This window comes from Protopterus annectens, chromosome 3.part0, assembly GCF_019279795.1.
Source record: "Protopterus annectens isolate FY-2018-M chromosome 3.part0, PAN1.0, whole genome shotgun sequence".
Lineage (NCBI taxonomy): Eukaryota > Metazoa > Chordata > Ceratodontiformes > Protopteridae > Protopterus > Protopterus annectens.
Window position 1 is genome coordinate 1,815,036,284 of NC_056731.1, and position 12,708 is coordinate 1,815,048,991.

Genomic DNA, 12,708 nt, shown 5'->3' on the forward strand with positions numbered 1-12,708 from the left:
TGACCAGCCGTTCTGTGAATGTAGAAGCGCAATTGTCTGTGAACATCTAAAGAATGCAGCTTATATTCTCCTTTGTTTTTATAGTTGGGGAAAAAAACAGGTAAATTGATTGATTGGTTAATATTAGATTCCGAAGAAACTTTTGGAAGAAAAGAAGGATTGGTCCTGAGGAACACCCTATCGGGAAAAAAGGAGAGGTAAGACGGTTTGACGCATAGAGCCTGGAGTTCCGACACTCTTCTGGCTGAGGTGATGGCTACCAAGAAGGCAGTCTTCCAGGAAAGGTACTTTAGATCTACAGAAGCTGCAGGCTCAAAGGGAGGAGCAGTAAGGGCCTGTAGGACTAAAGATAGGTCCCAAGGTGGCACAGCTTCTTTGATCGGGGGCCTCAACAGAAAAACTCCTTTAAGAAAGGTCTTGCAAAGTTTTGCAGTCATGAGGGGAGCTGACTCATGACCCACATGATAATGGGAAATCGCTGCCATTTGTACCTTTACCGTGGAAGAACTGGCCCCCTGAAGAAAGAGGTCTGTTAAGAAGTCCAGTACCGCAGACATTGGTGCAGAAAAAGGGATCAACATTGTTCTGAGTCGCCCAAATAGAAAACCTTTTCCATTTGCTCCGGTAAACCTTCCTAGTGGAAGATTTATGAGCCGCCACTAAAATGGCCTTGACAGGTGACGAGATACCGGGAGTCCTAATCAAGGATGGAACTGGAACAGCCAGGCTGCCAATCTCAAGGTGTGTAGATTCGGAATTGGGAGCCCTTGAGGATGGGAAATGAGATCCGGGATCGGATCTAGAATCCAGGGCGGATTCACTTTGTGAGACCATACATAAGGGAACCAAGGCTGACGAGGCCAGAACGGGGCAATGAGAATCATTCTGCTCCCCAAACTGTTGGCTTTCTGCAAGAGCCTCTGCATTAGAGGTAGTGGAGGATAAGCATAAAGAAGACCGGGAGGCCAAGCATGCACCAGTGCGTCTCGGGATTCCCAGGTGGGAGAAGCAGAGCGAAGAAACTGTCGCATTTGGCGTTTGAGTGAGAAGCAAAAAGATCGCAACAGGGTTGCCCCCAGACGGCAAAAATCTTCTTCGCTACCAGAGGATTAAGACACCATTCGTGCGGAGACAGAATGGTGCGACTGAGCTTGTCCGCCAGGATGTTGGACCTTCCCGGAATGTGCGTTGCTACAAGAAAGCGTTTGGTGGAGATTGCCCATTCCCAGACTCTCATGGCCTCTCGACAAAGGGGATAGGACCTAGTTCCCCCCTGCTTGTTGATGTACCAGACTACCGACATGTTGTCCGTCTGGATCGCAATAGTCCCTGCAGGGAGAAGGCTGTGAAGTGCTTGCAACGCTAAGAGCACCGCCCTCATCTCCAGGACATTTATATGCAACGAGGTCTCTGAACTGTTCCACGTGCCTTGGACAATCTTGCCCACAGAATGCCCCCCACCCGGGGCGAGAAGCGTCCGTGGTCACCGTGGCTAGGGGGAATGTTGCACAAAAGGGTCTCCCTGCTAGAAGCTCCGGTGACTGGAGCCACCAAAACAGGGAGTCCCTGCATGCCTTGCTGATAGCTATCGGGCTGTTGAGAGAAGAGTACAGCGGAGACCACTGGACCTGTAGGGTCCATTGAAGAACCCGCATGTGTAAGCGAGCATGGAGAAGAAGTGGAATAGCTGCTGCCATTGAACCCAGGGCCCTCAGGACCGAAGTTGCAGTCGGAAACGGTTGCAGGACTGCTGTGATATGATACCTCAGGCTGGACAGTCGATCTGGAGTGAGGAAGGCCCGCATTGATCTTGTGTCCAACCTTCCTCCTATGAAATCTATAAGTTGTGTGGGATGCAGTAAAGATTTTTCCAAGTTTATGGTGATGCCCAGCCTCGGGGCTATAAGGAGGAAATAGTCCCTGGCTGAGCACAGTAGATGCCTTGATGATGCCGTGAGGAGACAGTTGTCCAGGTAAGGAAAGACCTGTAATCCCTGGAGTCTCAGGTGGGCCGCTACCACTGCTAGTACCTTGGTGAACACCCTGGGGGCAGAGGTGAGACCAAAGGGAAGGACCCTGAACTGGTAGTGGCTGGCTACCAGCCGGAAGCGAAGGAACCTCCTGGACCGTCTGTCCATCCGAATGTGGTAGTACGCGTCCTTGAGGTCGATAGAGCACATCCAATCATTCTCCCGCAAAAGGGGGAGTATAGATTGTAGAGTGACCATCCGGAACTTTTGCTTGGTTACAGACAGGTTCAGCAGGGAAAGGTCTAAGATCGGTCTTAAGTCCCCCGTTTTCTTTGGCACTAAGAAGAACCTGGAGTAAAACCCTGATCCGGTCTGATCTCGGGGGACGCGCTGGATGGCTCTTTTTTCTAACAGCTGCTCGATTTCGACAGCTGCTGCCTCCATTTGGTCGGGTGGTACATCGGGGAGGCTTCGGGATCTGGGCATTTTGCTCAGGGGAATGGCATAACCTCTGGATATCACACGAAGCACCCAACAGTCTGACGTGATTGACTCACAAGATGTCAGGTGCCTCGAAAAATGCCCCCCGACTGCCTCCAGAGATGGACAGCCGGGCAACCCTTCAGGGCTGTTGTGTGGGTCTGTCAGAGAAGGGTTCTCTGGACCCAAAGTTCCTAGGAGCCCCTCTGCCTCTAGGACGGTGACCTCCCTGTCCTCCTCTGCCACGGAAGGACTGGTTGTCCGGAGCAGGCTGGGATTGCTGCGACTTCCGGAACCACATCTTCTTCTGTCCCTTTTGGTTCTTCGAGAAGGCCCTCTGGGGAGCTGAGAAGCGGACTCCGACGGCAGACAGCGTCTTCCTGTCCTTCTCGCTCTGGACTAACGTTTCGCGAACAGTTTTGCCAAACAGGGCAGAACCATCAAAGGGGGCATTCGCGAAGGTCGCTTTGAAGGGCTCTGCAAAGTCACAGTGGCGGAGCCAGGCCTGACGCCTCATGACGAGGCCCGCTCCACTAGCTCTAGCGGCTCCCTCAGTTGCGTGAGAAAGTAGCCGCACAGAAGTATTAGAAACTGATCTGAGAGTGGCCATACGGGTGGAGTACACGTGCTTGTCCTCCGCCGACATGGACTCTGGGGGAGATGCCGCGTACTCTTTAATCAGGTCCCGTTGCATCCTGAGGACATGTGCCATGTAGTTCAGCGCTCTCAAAGAGAAGGTTGCTGAACTAAAAGTTCGCTTCCCAATGCGATCCATCGAGCGGGACTCTTTGCTCGGAGGATGCATAGAGGGACTTTCCTGGGCTAATTCCCTCTTTGTGGCTGCGGCCATCATCATAGCATCTACCGGGGGGCCCTTGCTCCAATGAGTGCGGTCCGCCGGTGGGCTCAGGATTCGATCTGGACGCTTGGGGACAGGCTCAACGGTGTCTGGTTCCTTCCATGCTCTGGTGGAAATAAGGTCCACCAGAGGATCGGCAGGAGGGGACACCCAAGAGGTAGATGGGCCCGTCTCGAATGCCTCCAAGAACACAGACTTGTCTGAGGAGGCCTTGGGGGCAGACCACCCTCCCCGATTCTAAGCATCTCCATAATGTCTCCAAAGGAGATGTCCTCCGGGGGTGACCTTGGGGAGCCCTCCCCTTCATCCAAGTCTGTGTCTTCGGTAATGGACTCAGGGGAGTCCACGTGTCTCCTTTTACACTTACGCTTCTGAGGCACTTCCTCGGGGGGAGTGTCCGAGGAGTTTTCTTCAGCAGCCAGATGTTCCAAAGGAACTACTTGGGACATCGAGGTGGGCTGTCCCTGGGACCGGGTGATGGGAGCCTGGCATTGAGAAAGTGGATCTAGATGAGGCCACCGAAGCGGACCTAGAGAGCCGCCTCGGGGACCTCACCGAAGGGCTAGTCTCCTCCTCCTTAGGTCCGGAAGAGAACCGAGGGGAATGGAGCCGAGGAGGAGGAGATCTAGAAGACACAGGAGAGGCCCGCTTAGACGGAGGGGCCGAGCTTGAGGTCTCGGCCCGCCGTTTGTGGTGCCTCTCCTTATGTCTCTCCTTCTGTTTCTCCTTCTCTCTAATGGTCTCCCTATCCTCCGGCTTCTTGGTGGGAGGTTGAGTCCCTGCCGGGGAAAGGGAGACCGAAGCACCCGTGGTAGGTTGCTAGCTAACAGGGGCAGAGGCCGAAGCCGTATCTGGAGGGAGAAGTCCTGCCAGTACTAACTTCGACCTCCGCTCCCTTAAAGCTCGGGGGTTGAACCCAGCGCATATGGAACAACCAGATGACAGGTGTTCAACCCCCAAGCATTTAATGCACCGAGTGTGGCCATCAGCTGGGGACAGCTTGTGGCCACACTCGGTACATTTTGAGAAAACTGCCTTAGGGGCTTCTGCCATGGTGCACCCTATAGGCCTAACACTCAAGAGAAACTGAAAACTCACACAAAACTACGCAAAACCCGAAGAAAAGTTTTAAGGTAAAGAGAGGAAAGCCTAAAACACACACACAACTAAAGAGAGTGTAAAATTTTAAAGTTTTTTTTTTTTTTTTGTCAAAACTTATCTGAACAGTAATAGCTGCCAGGAGCTCGAGGAATCCATTGCTACTTGAAACGCGGCAAATGAAATCTGAAGTCAGTTAGGGCTTGGCAGGGGATTATGGGTAGAGGGAGGAGCTAGGAGCTCGGATCCTAAGCTTTTGAAATGCCGGCTCGGATCCGAAGTCGGATCCGATACCCTACAGGTTGCAGACAAATGAAGTCTGCCTACTTCAGATCAGACATTAATAAATGTTACAATGGGAAGTTCCTGCTGTATAATAAGTACTAGGCTTATGAACATCTGAGCTTGCTATAATCGAGGTAGTTAGTGGAGTGGAAAGAAAGGTAGTGGATGGATGGGGTGGATGATATTAGAGTGGGAGTTGCAAGGGCATAGCCAGCATGTTTTTAGGTGAGCTTTTAGTAAAGTTTTGAAGTGGGTGCATGATGGTATGGAGGTAATTGTGGGTGGCAGTGAGTTCCATAATTTGGCTATGGCGGAAGAGAATAGTGCTTCACCAGCAGAGTTATTGGCTTTAGTGATCTGCAAGTGATTTTTGTTGCTGGATCTTAGTGATCTGGTGGTGCGATAGGGTTGGAGTAGATTCTGGAGGGATGGGACATTTAGTGGATGGTTTACTAGCTTGTGAGTGAGTGAGAGTTGATACCACTGAAGGAGTTGAGGGAGTTCAAGCCAGCCCAGTTCAGCAAGTGAGAGACAGTGGTGACTATGGTAGGATGCCCCTGTGGCGAATTTGGCGATTTTGTTGTAGCAGGTCTCTAGCTTGTTTAGATCGCATTGCCTTAGGTTGGTATACATTGGAGAGGCATAAAGTAGGGTGGAGATAAGGTGGGAATTTGCTATTGAAATCTTTGCTGCTTTGGTGAGAAATTGCTTATTTCTGTATAACGCTCCTAGTTTTTTGTGGACTTTTTTTATGGTCATGGATATGTGAATGCCAAATTTTAGTTTATTGTCGATTTCCACTCCTAGCAATTTGGTGTGTTCAATTAGGTATATAATGGTGTTGTCTTTTGCTGTGATGTTAAAGTGAGAGTTGTTTTGAGTATGTTTGGTGGGTTGGAAGATGAGTAGTTTAGTTTTGTTTGGGTTGAGTATTAATTGGGCATCCGATAACCATGTTTCAAGAGAGGAAAAGGCTTCCTGTGTGACTTTTTGCAGTTTTGGTAGGGACTAGGCTGAGCAGATGATGGTTGAGCCATCTGCATATTGTATGAGTGTGCCATGTTTGGTGGCAGAGGCTAGATTACTAGTGTAAACAGAGAAGAGTAGGGGTCCAAGGATGGATCCTTGGGGAACCCCTATGGAGACAGGTAGTTGGGGAGATATGTCATTATGCCAAACAACGGATTGTTGGCAGTCAGACAGGTAACCCTGAAACCAGTTGGTGAATTATTGTGAAAAGGATAGGTTATTGAGGACAGAGATAAGTTGTTTGTGTGGGACCATGTCAAGTGCTTTAGATAGGTCTAGGAAAGTAGCAGAGGAGAGAGAGCCATTGTTTTTATGCTGAAAGATAGTGTTAGTAAAGGAGAGTAAGGCAGTGGTGGTGCTATGGTTTGGTCGGAACCATGCTGAGTACTGGAAAGGAGGTTGTTAGTAAGGAGGTAGTCTGAGACCTGAGAGTGTATGCATCTTTCTAGTATTTTGGAGAGTGGACATAGAATAGCTATGGGGCAGTAATTGGTTAGTCCTGTGGAGGGTCCGCCTTTGTGGAGGGGAATTATATGTGATACTGTCCACAGTGTGGGAACGTAACTTTCTGACAGAGATCGGTTAATCAAGATGGATACTGGGTAGGCCAGAGCATCAGCTGCGATTTGTAGGTATTCACTTGGGAGGTTGTCTGCTGCTAATTTGGTGGGCTTAAGTTTAGTTAAGAGTTTTTTTATGTTGGAGGTAGGTACAGGAGAAAAAGAGAAGGCAGTGGGGAGATTACTAGTTGAAGTTGTGGGTTGGAGGGGAGGGGGGTTGTGTTGTTTAGCTAGTGATAGTATGGTTTGTGTGAAGTGTGTGTTGAATGAGGTAGCAATATTTTCTGAGGAGTGAGGGATGTTAGGAGGAGGGGTACTGACTTTACCTGGGTGGAGGATGGAGTTTATGGAGGACCAGAATTGTTTGGGGCTGTGCTTTGAGGAGTCTAGGGCAGACTAGTAGTATTGGAATTTGTCCTGTTTTATTAGCTTTTTGACTCTATTGCGTAGATCTAGGAATTTCTGTCTAGTTGAGGGGTTTTTGGTTTTGCGCCAGTGCTCCCAGGCTTTATCTCTGTTTTTCATTTCTGACCTAGTGGTTTTCTGTAGCCATGGGAAGGGTTGTGCTTTGGTTCTGGAAAATCGTATGGGGGCATGGTAATTAAGGATGTTCAGGAAGGTAGTATTAAAAAAATTCAACTGCGTCATCTAGACTGAGGTACTTTAGAGGATGCCAGTTACATTCTTTGAGGGATGAGATGAATGTGAGTGGGTTAAAGTTTAGTTTTTTACGTATTTGACAGTGGATGACAGGTGTAGCTTGGTATAGGTATTTTTTGAGTAGGAATGTTGGGGAGTGATCACTGAGGCTATCTGATAAGCAGCCTGTTATATATGACTGGGGGCTCTTACTGACTAGTATCCAATCCAGGTAGTGTGCTTGCTGGAGTTTTTATTTATCCTGGCTGGCGACTGGACTAGTTGGGTGAAGCCATGAAGGTGTACATGATGGGTTGGATTGTTGCCAGAACAGGATTGCCGGTCAATATTGAAATCACCTAAAATGATAGTTTCTTGGGGGAGATGGTGGGTAGACCAGCTGAGGAGTTTTTCTAGTGGAGGGATGGTTTGGCCAGGTGGGAAGTAGAATCCAATTATGTTGGTATATGTTATTTCTCCATTGCCTACTTGTGGAGCTGATGATTTTAAGATCTGGATGTTTAGATGCTGTTTAAATATTATAGCTACACCACCTCCTTTTTTGTTTAGCCGGTCTACTCTTAGTATGCCGTAACCTGTAGGGAGTATTTGCTCACTGGTAATGTGAGGTTTTAGCCAGGTTTCTGTCAGAATGACTATGTCTGGGAAGTACAAGTCTATGGGGGCATAGAGTTCATGGACTTTGTTGGATATACTTCTAATATTTAGGCTTAGTAGTGGGAAGTCACTTGGCTTTCTATTGGCTGTAATATGGGAGACGTTGTGGTTTCTAATATGATTATGAGGATTGGGGTTGGAGATGGTAGGACCAGGGTTGGGGTGGATGTCTCCACTTAGGGCTAGTTTTGATACGCATGAGATTATTAGTTTTCTCAGTTTTTGAATGTGTTTGTTTATAAGGGAAACTTTATGATTGTGCTCTGTGGATAATAGGTATGGTGGGAGGGTTACTATGTTAAGTTGTAGGGATGCTTTATGTTTGAGTAATATAGTTGGTAGAATATGTGGGGGGTGCATACGGATGGTTCTTGAGCTGGTGGGAGGGGAGCTGAGTGTGGGTGAGACATGAGTGGTGGTGTGAGTAGTAGTACAGTGGTAGTGGTTGAGTGGGGGAATGATGGAGCTTTGGTAGGATGTAAGATATGCAAGGAGAGTGTATGCAGTGAGCATAGGTAAGGTATGCTTGTACATGTTAGTTGAGGAGATGTGATAGTAGTGGGAAGATGGAGGAGGTAGTGTTGGGTTAGCGCTGTGGTTGGCCATTGGAAAGATGGGAGGGGTTTGAGTGCAATAAAGGTGGGAAGGAATTGGGGGCAGGGTGGGGAGTGAAGCGGGTACAGACCCTGTTAGTTGCTCGTTTGAGGGGGCTGGAAACAATCAGTTAACAGAGTTAACTGATAAATGAACATATGATAGTGACAAGGGTGGTTGTAGTTTTAAAAATGGTGCCTGTCACAGGTAATATTTATTAACTTTGGGATTGTCTTAAGGTAATAAACAGGGAAGGGGGAGGGGAGAACAAGGGTGCGAGCAGGCAGTTCTTTGTACTGCTGCTAATGAGCCAAAGCAAAGACAAGTATGTGTTAAGAAACAATCACAATTGACCAAGGACTACTCTGAAACTGTAAGTCATTTCTTAATTTCCCAGGTGGAAAAACAGGATAATTCAAGGAACATGAAGCTAGCAAGTACGACTGGTGCCCGGCTACCAAGCCTGTATGACCAATATAAAGAAAATAAGCCAGCACCACGAGTGGATCAAGAAGTAGTTTAATGCACTGAAACTAGACCGGTTTCAGCTATTTAGCTTTCCTCAGTAGTTACAATCATGGAATGAAAATGCTCCATATATACCTTTCAAGGAAGGAATGACATCACTTCCTGTCAAAAGAAAAATTTTTGTTAAAATGAAAAATCAGCAGTTGCAAAACAAGCAATAACCAAAAAGACTTGTCCACCATAATATGTGCCAAAAACCTGAAATATTCATAATACATTATGAGTAATAAACAAAATACATCCTTAGTATTGGGATGAAATTGCTGTATAAAATATAAAAAATAGAAATAATGGATTAACACAATTAATCATTAGATCACATTACATCATGAGATTCTGGTGAGAAAATCACATGATTAGACTATCCATGATTGAGCTGTAATATAAATAATAAAATATTAGAACAGTAAATCACACTTTGTCATTGAGTCCTGGCGAGAAAAGCCCACCAAGTTTGACTATCCATCCAAAGCCAAGTATGTGTTAAGAAACAATCACAATTGACCAAGGACTGCTCTGAAACTGTAAGTAATTTCTTAATTTCTCAGGTGGAAAAACTGGATAACCTTGTATCAGTAGGCTACTGTGGTCACAGTTTAAAGTAACAAACACACAGTATTGATCAGTTATGGATACTATTTGCTAACAGACGGGAATAAGAGAAAGTGGAAGATGTGTGTGTGTGTGTGTGTGTGTGTGTGTGTGTGTGTGTGTGTGTGTGTGTGTGTGTGTGTGTGTGTGGTGGTGGTGGTGGTGGTGGGGCTGCTTACAAGCCAAAGCAGAGTGCTCCCAGGGGAAAATGAGTATTGGCTCAAACAGGTAGACACATGCTCAAAGTTAACTGTAGCTGTTTGCAGACAGTTCAGACCTGGACTGCGCTTTTCTTACAAGAATGATAAAGGTGGTACCACAGTTGAATACTTAAGAGTGGTGTTAGGTTCAAAGTTAACTGTAGCTGTTTGCAGACAGTTCAGACCTGGACTGCGCTTTTCTTACAAGAATGATAAAGGTAATAATTGAATAACTGAAATCTCTCCCCCCACCCCACACCGTATCTGCAACAATAATCTAAATACACAACTCAATCGGTATGTGTACAATTAAATCTACTGTTGGGCAATATGGCCTATTGTTTGATAAATATTGAAATGTGTTTCTATGCATGTGCCATGTTGAAATACTCCCACATTGGTGGCATGTAGCCATCCATGTAACATGCATGCTGTTGTAATGGCCACTGTGGTTCCATATATGCATGTGGTCTGTTTGCTATGCAACTGTTCCATATCTGGTGATTTGGGTTAATGGGAATACCTATGCATGCTGTTATACCTAATCCTGGAATGTGTTGACTATTACTAACCCACATATGCTTTAAAACTGCAACACCATAGCATGTTTGGGAAGGCCAGTCACAGCGGACCCACCTCTCCCACCTCATCTGGCAGTGGCACCGGGCACCAAAAAGTCTGGGGCCCACCCCGGGACCTCCTAGTCCGCTGGTCCTGCACCACCTTCGGGTGGAACCACCTCAGGGGATGGGGCTCACTCCCCCCCAGGAGCTAGCACGGACAGGAAGCTGTCAGTCGTCATTAGGTCCGGGGTCTGGTGCGTTGAGAGCTCCGCAGGGAGTTTGGAGATCAGCTACACCAGCTTGAGGGCCATGTGGCACATTTAGAGGGTCAATCTGCCCCTCTCTACCCAGCACAGCCACATTTGGGGCCGTAAAGGTGCAATGGTGAATACCCATGGGTTGGGACCTCAGTCCCACTTCTGACTTACAAACACCCCTCCCCATCCAAGGTGTTTACCCCCCACTTGTCATAAACCGCCCCCGAATGCTGTCTTGTCTGTCATCCTACCTAACCTACCTCCCCAAATATACCTACCTTTCACCAATGTGCCACTGTCCGAGTGTAAGAATATGTAACCGGAAGTTAGCATTGCTTACCGTCAAGCAAACCTGCTTACAAATAAGTGCCTTAATCACTCTGTATCCAACGGCCCTTGTTCTGCCCAGCAACAAAATAATCCAGCCTTTGCAAGTCAAGTCTCAAACCCCAGGACCCTGCACACCATAGCCAAGTGATTTGCCACTAAGCCATGTCAGATATAAATAAACCTGATGTTTTCTCCAACATATCATCCAGCACAGTCATTCAACAGTAGAGGAAATGTATTTATATAAGTAGATGTATAATGTATGTGTACAGACACACACACACACACACGTCTAAATATATAGGTCTATTATATATATATATATATATATATATATATATATATATATATGGATCTACGTTTTTAAATTGAAAGTACGGTTCATGGAACTGTACTTTCTCAAACTTACTTCCGTGGAAGTGCAATCCATCAAAAATGGACTTTTGCGGAATAAAAAAACAAAAACTAACTAAAAAAGTAAAATAACACACTAAACAGTGTTATGCACGGGGGGCAAGCCCCCCTGCACCCCCCACATACCCCCTGCTTTAATATTCCCACCCAGAGATCGTACTTCAGTGGGGAAAACGGAATATTCCCTTATCCCCACTGTACTACGATCTCAACAAAACTTTACTTAATTGTACATCAACAGTATACATTGATGTACAACTAAGGCAACATGCAAACTACATGTTTTCCTTTTTATTTGTTTACTTTAGCGAACGTTCATGTTCGACAAAATGCATTTTTGCTAAATTAATTTCGACAAAGTACAGTTCGATGAACCGTACTGTCAACAGAATAAATAGGACCCATATATATATATATATATATATATATATATATATATATATATATATATATATAAAACACTAAACGTCAGCACCTGAAAATAACAAAATATCAGCTTTTGGAACAAAAGGCTTTTATTCAAGCCAGAACAGTCTGCCCCAGACTGTTCTGGCTTGAATAAAAGCCTTTTTTTCCAAAACGGCTGATATTTTGTTATTTTTTCAGGTGCTGGACGTGTTTGGAGTTTTGTATTGGTCTCGGGCACTTTGAAGATACGCGCACGGACTGTTTGGAACTTTTTATATATATATATATATATATATATGCAAACAGATACACGTATATATGTATATGTGTGTGTGTATATACATACATATATATATATATATATATATATGTGTGTGTGTGTAGATAGATATATAAAAGAACACAGCAAATACATATATGACCAAAAGACACCATTAATGGGCGTGAGGGGGCCCAGTTTAAGTACCTCTTGTAATTACTGAAATCATCCCGTCCTCCACAGCCAAACAGATCTGCCTTGCAACACAATACCAACACTTGCAAGTCTCATACCAAGGACCCTACACAACATAGTCACAAGAAGTTAACAGTAATCCATCTCACCTGTAGGATGTCATCAATAAGATATGCACAACAGTCTGTCTACCATACGGAATGCACAATGTGGAAGCAGTAAACATTCCAATGATACATATACACACATATATGCATAGTAAACATTCCAATGATACATATACACACATATATGCATTTATATATATATATATATATATATATAAAAACCCGTGGTGGTGGTGTTGTGGTAGCATTGTCGCCTCACAGTAAGACGCTGTCCGGTTAGATTCCCAGCTAGAGCGTCTTCTGCGTGGAGACATGCGTGAATGGGCGTACCTTCGTTGAAGGTTGTGCATCAGGCCTGGCAAGCCGGTACTTAAAAATCAACTGTCAATCATTAGCGGACCGGAGTTCCACTGTGGTGACCCCTAACCGGGAAAAGCCAAAAGACACAAACATATATATATATATATATGTATATATATATATGTATACACACATATATATATATATATATATATATATACACACACACACACACACATATATATATATATATAGATATAGATATATATATATATATATATATATATATATATACATATACATACATACATATACATATATATGCATATATATGCATATAAACAAACACACATATACATATATT

At 45.4% G+C, this 12,708-nt stretch overlaps 1 protein-coding gene across 4 annotated transcripts in view; it reads right to left on the bottom strand.

Annotated features, from left to right (window-relative positions):
* The window catches only part of ALS2CL (ALS2 C-terminal like), a 2,758,770-nt gene that overhangs the window by 1,079,196 nt on the left and 1,666,866 nt on the right, over window positions 1-12,708 (bottom strand). The gene's annotated exons all lie outside the window — the stretch shown is intronic.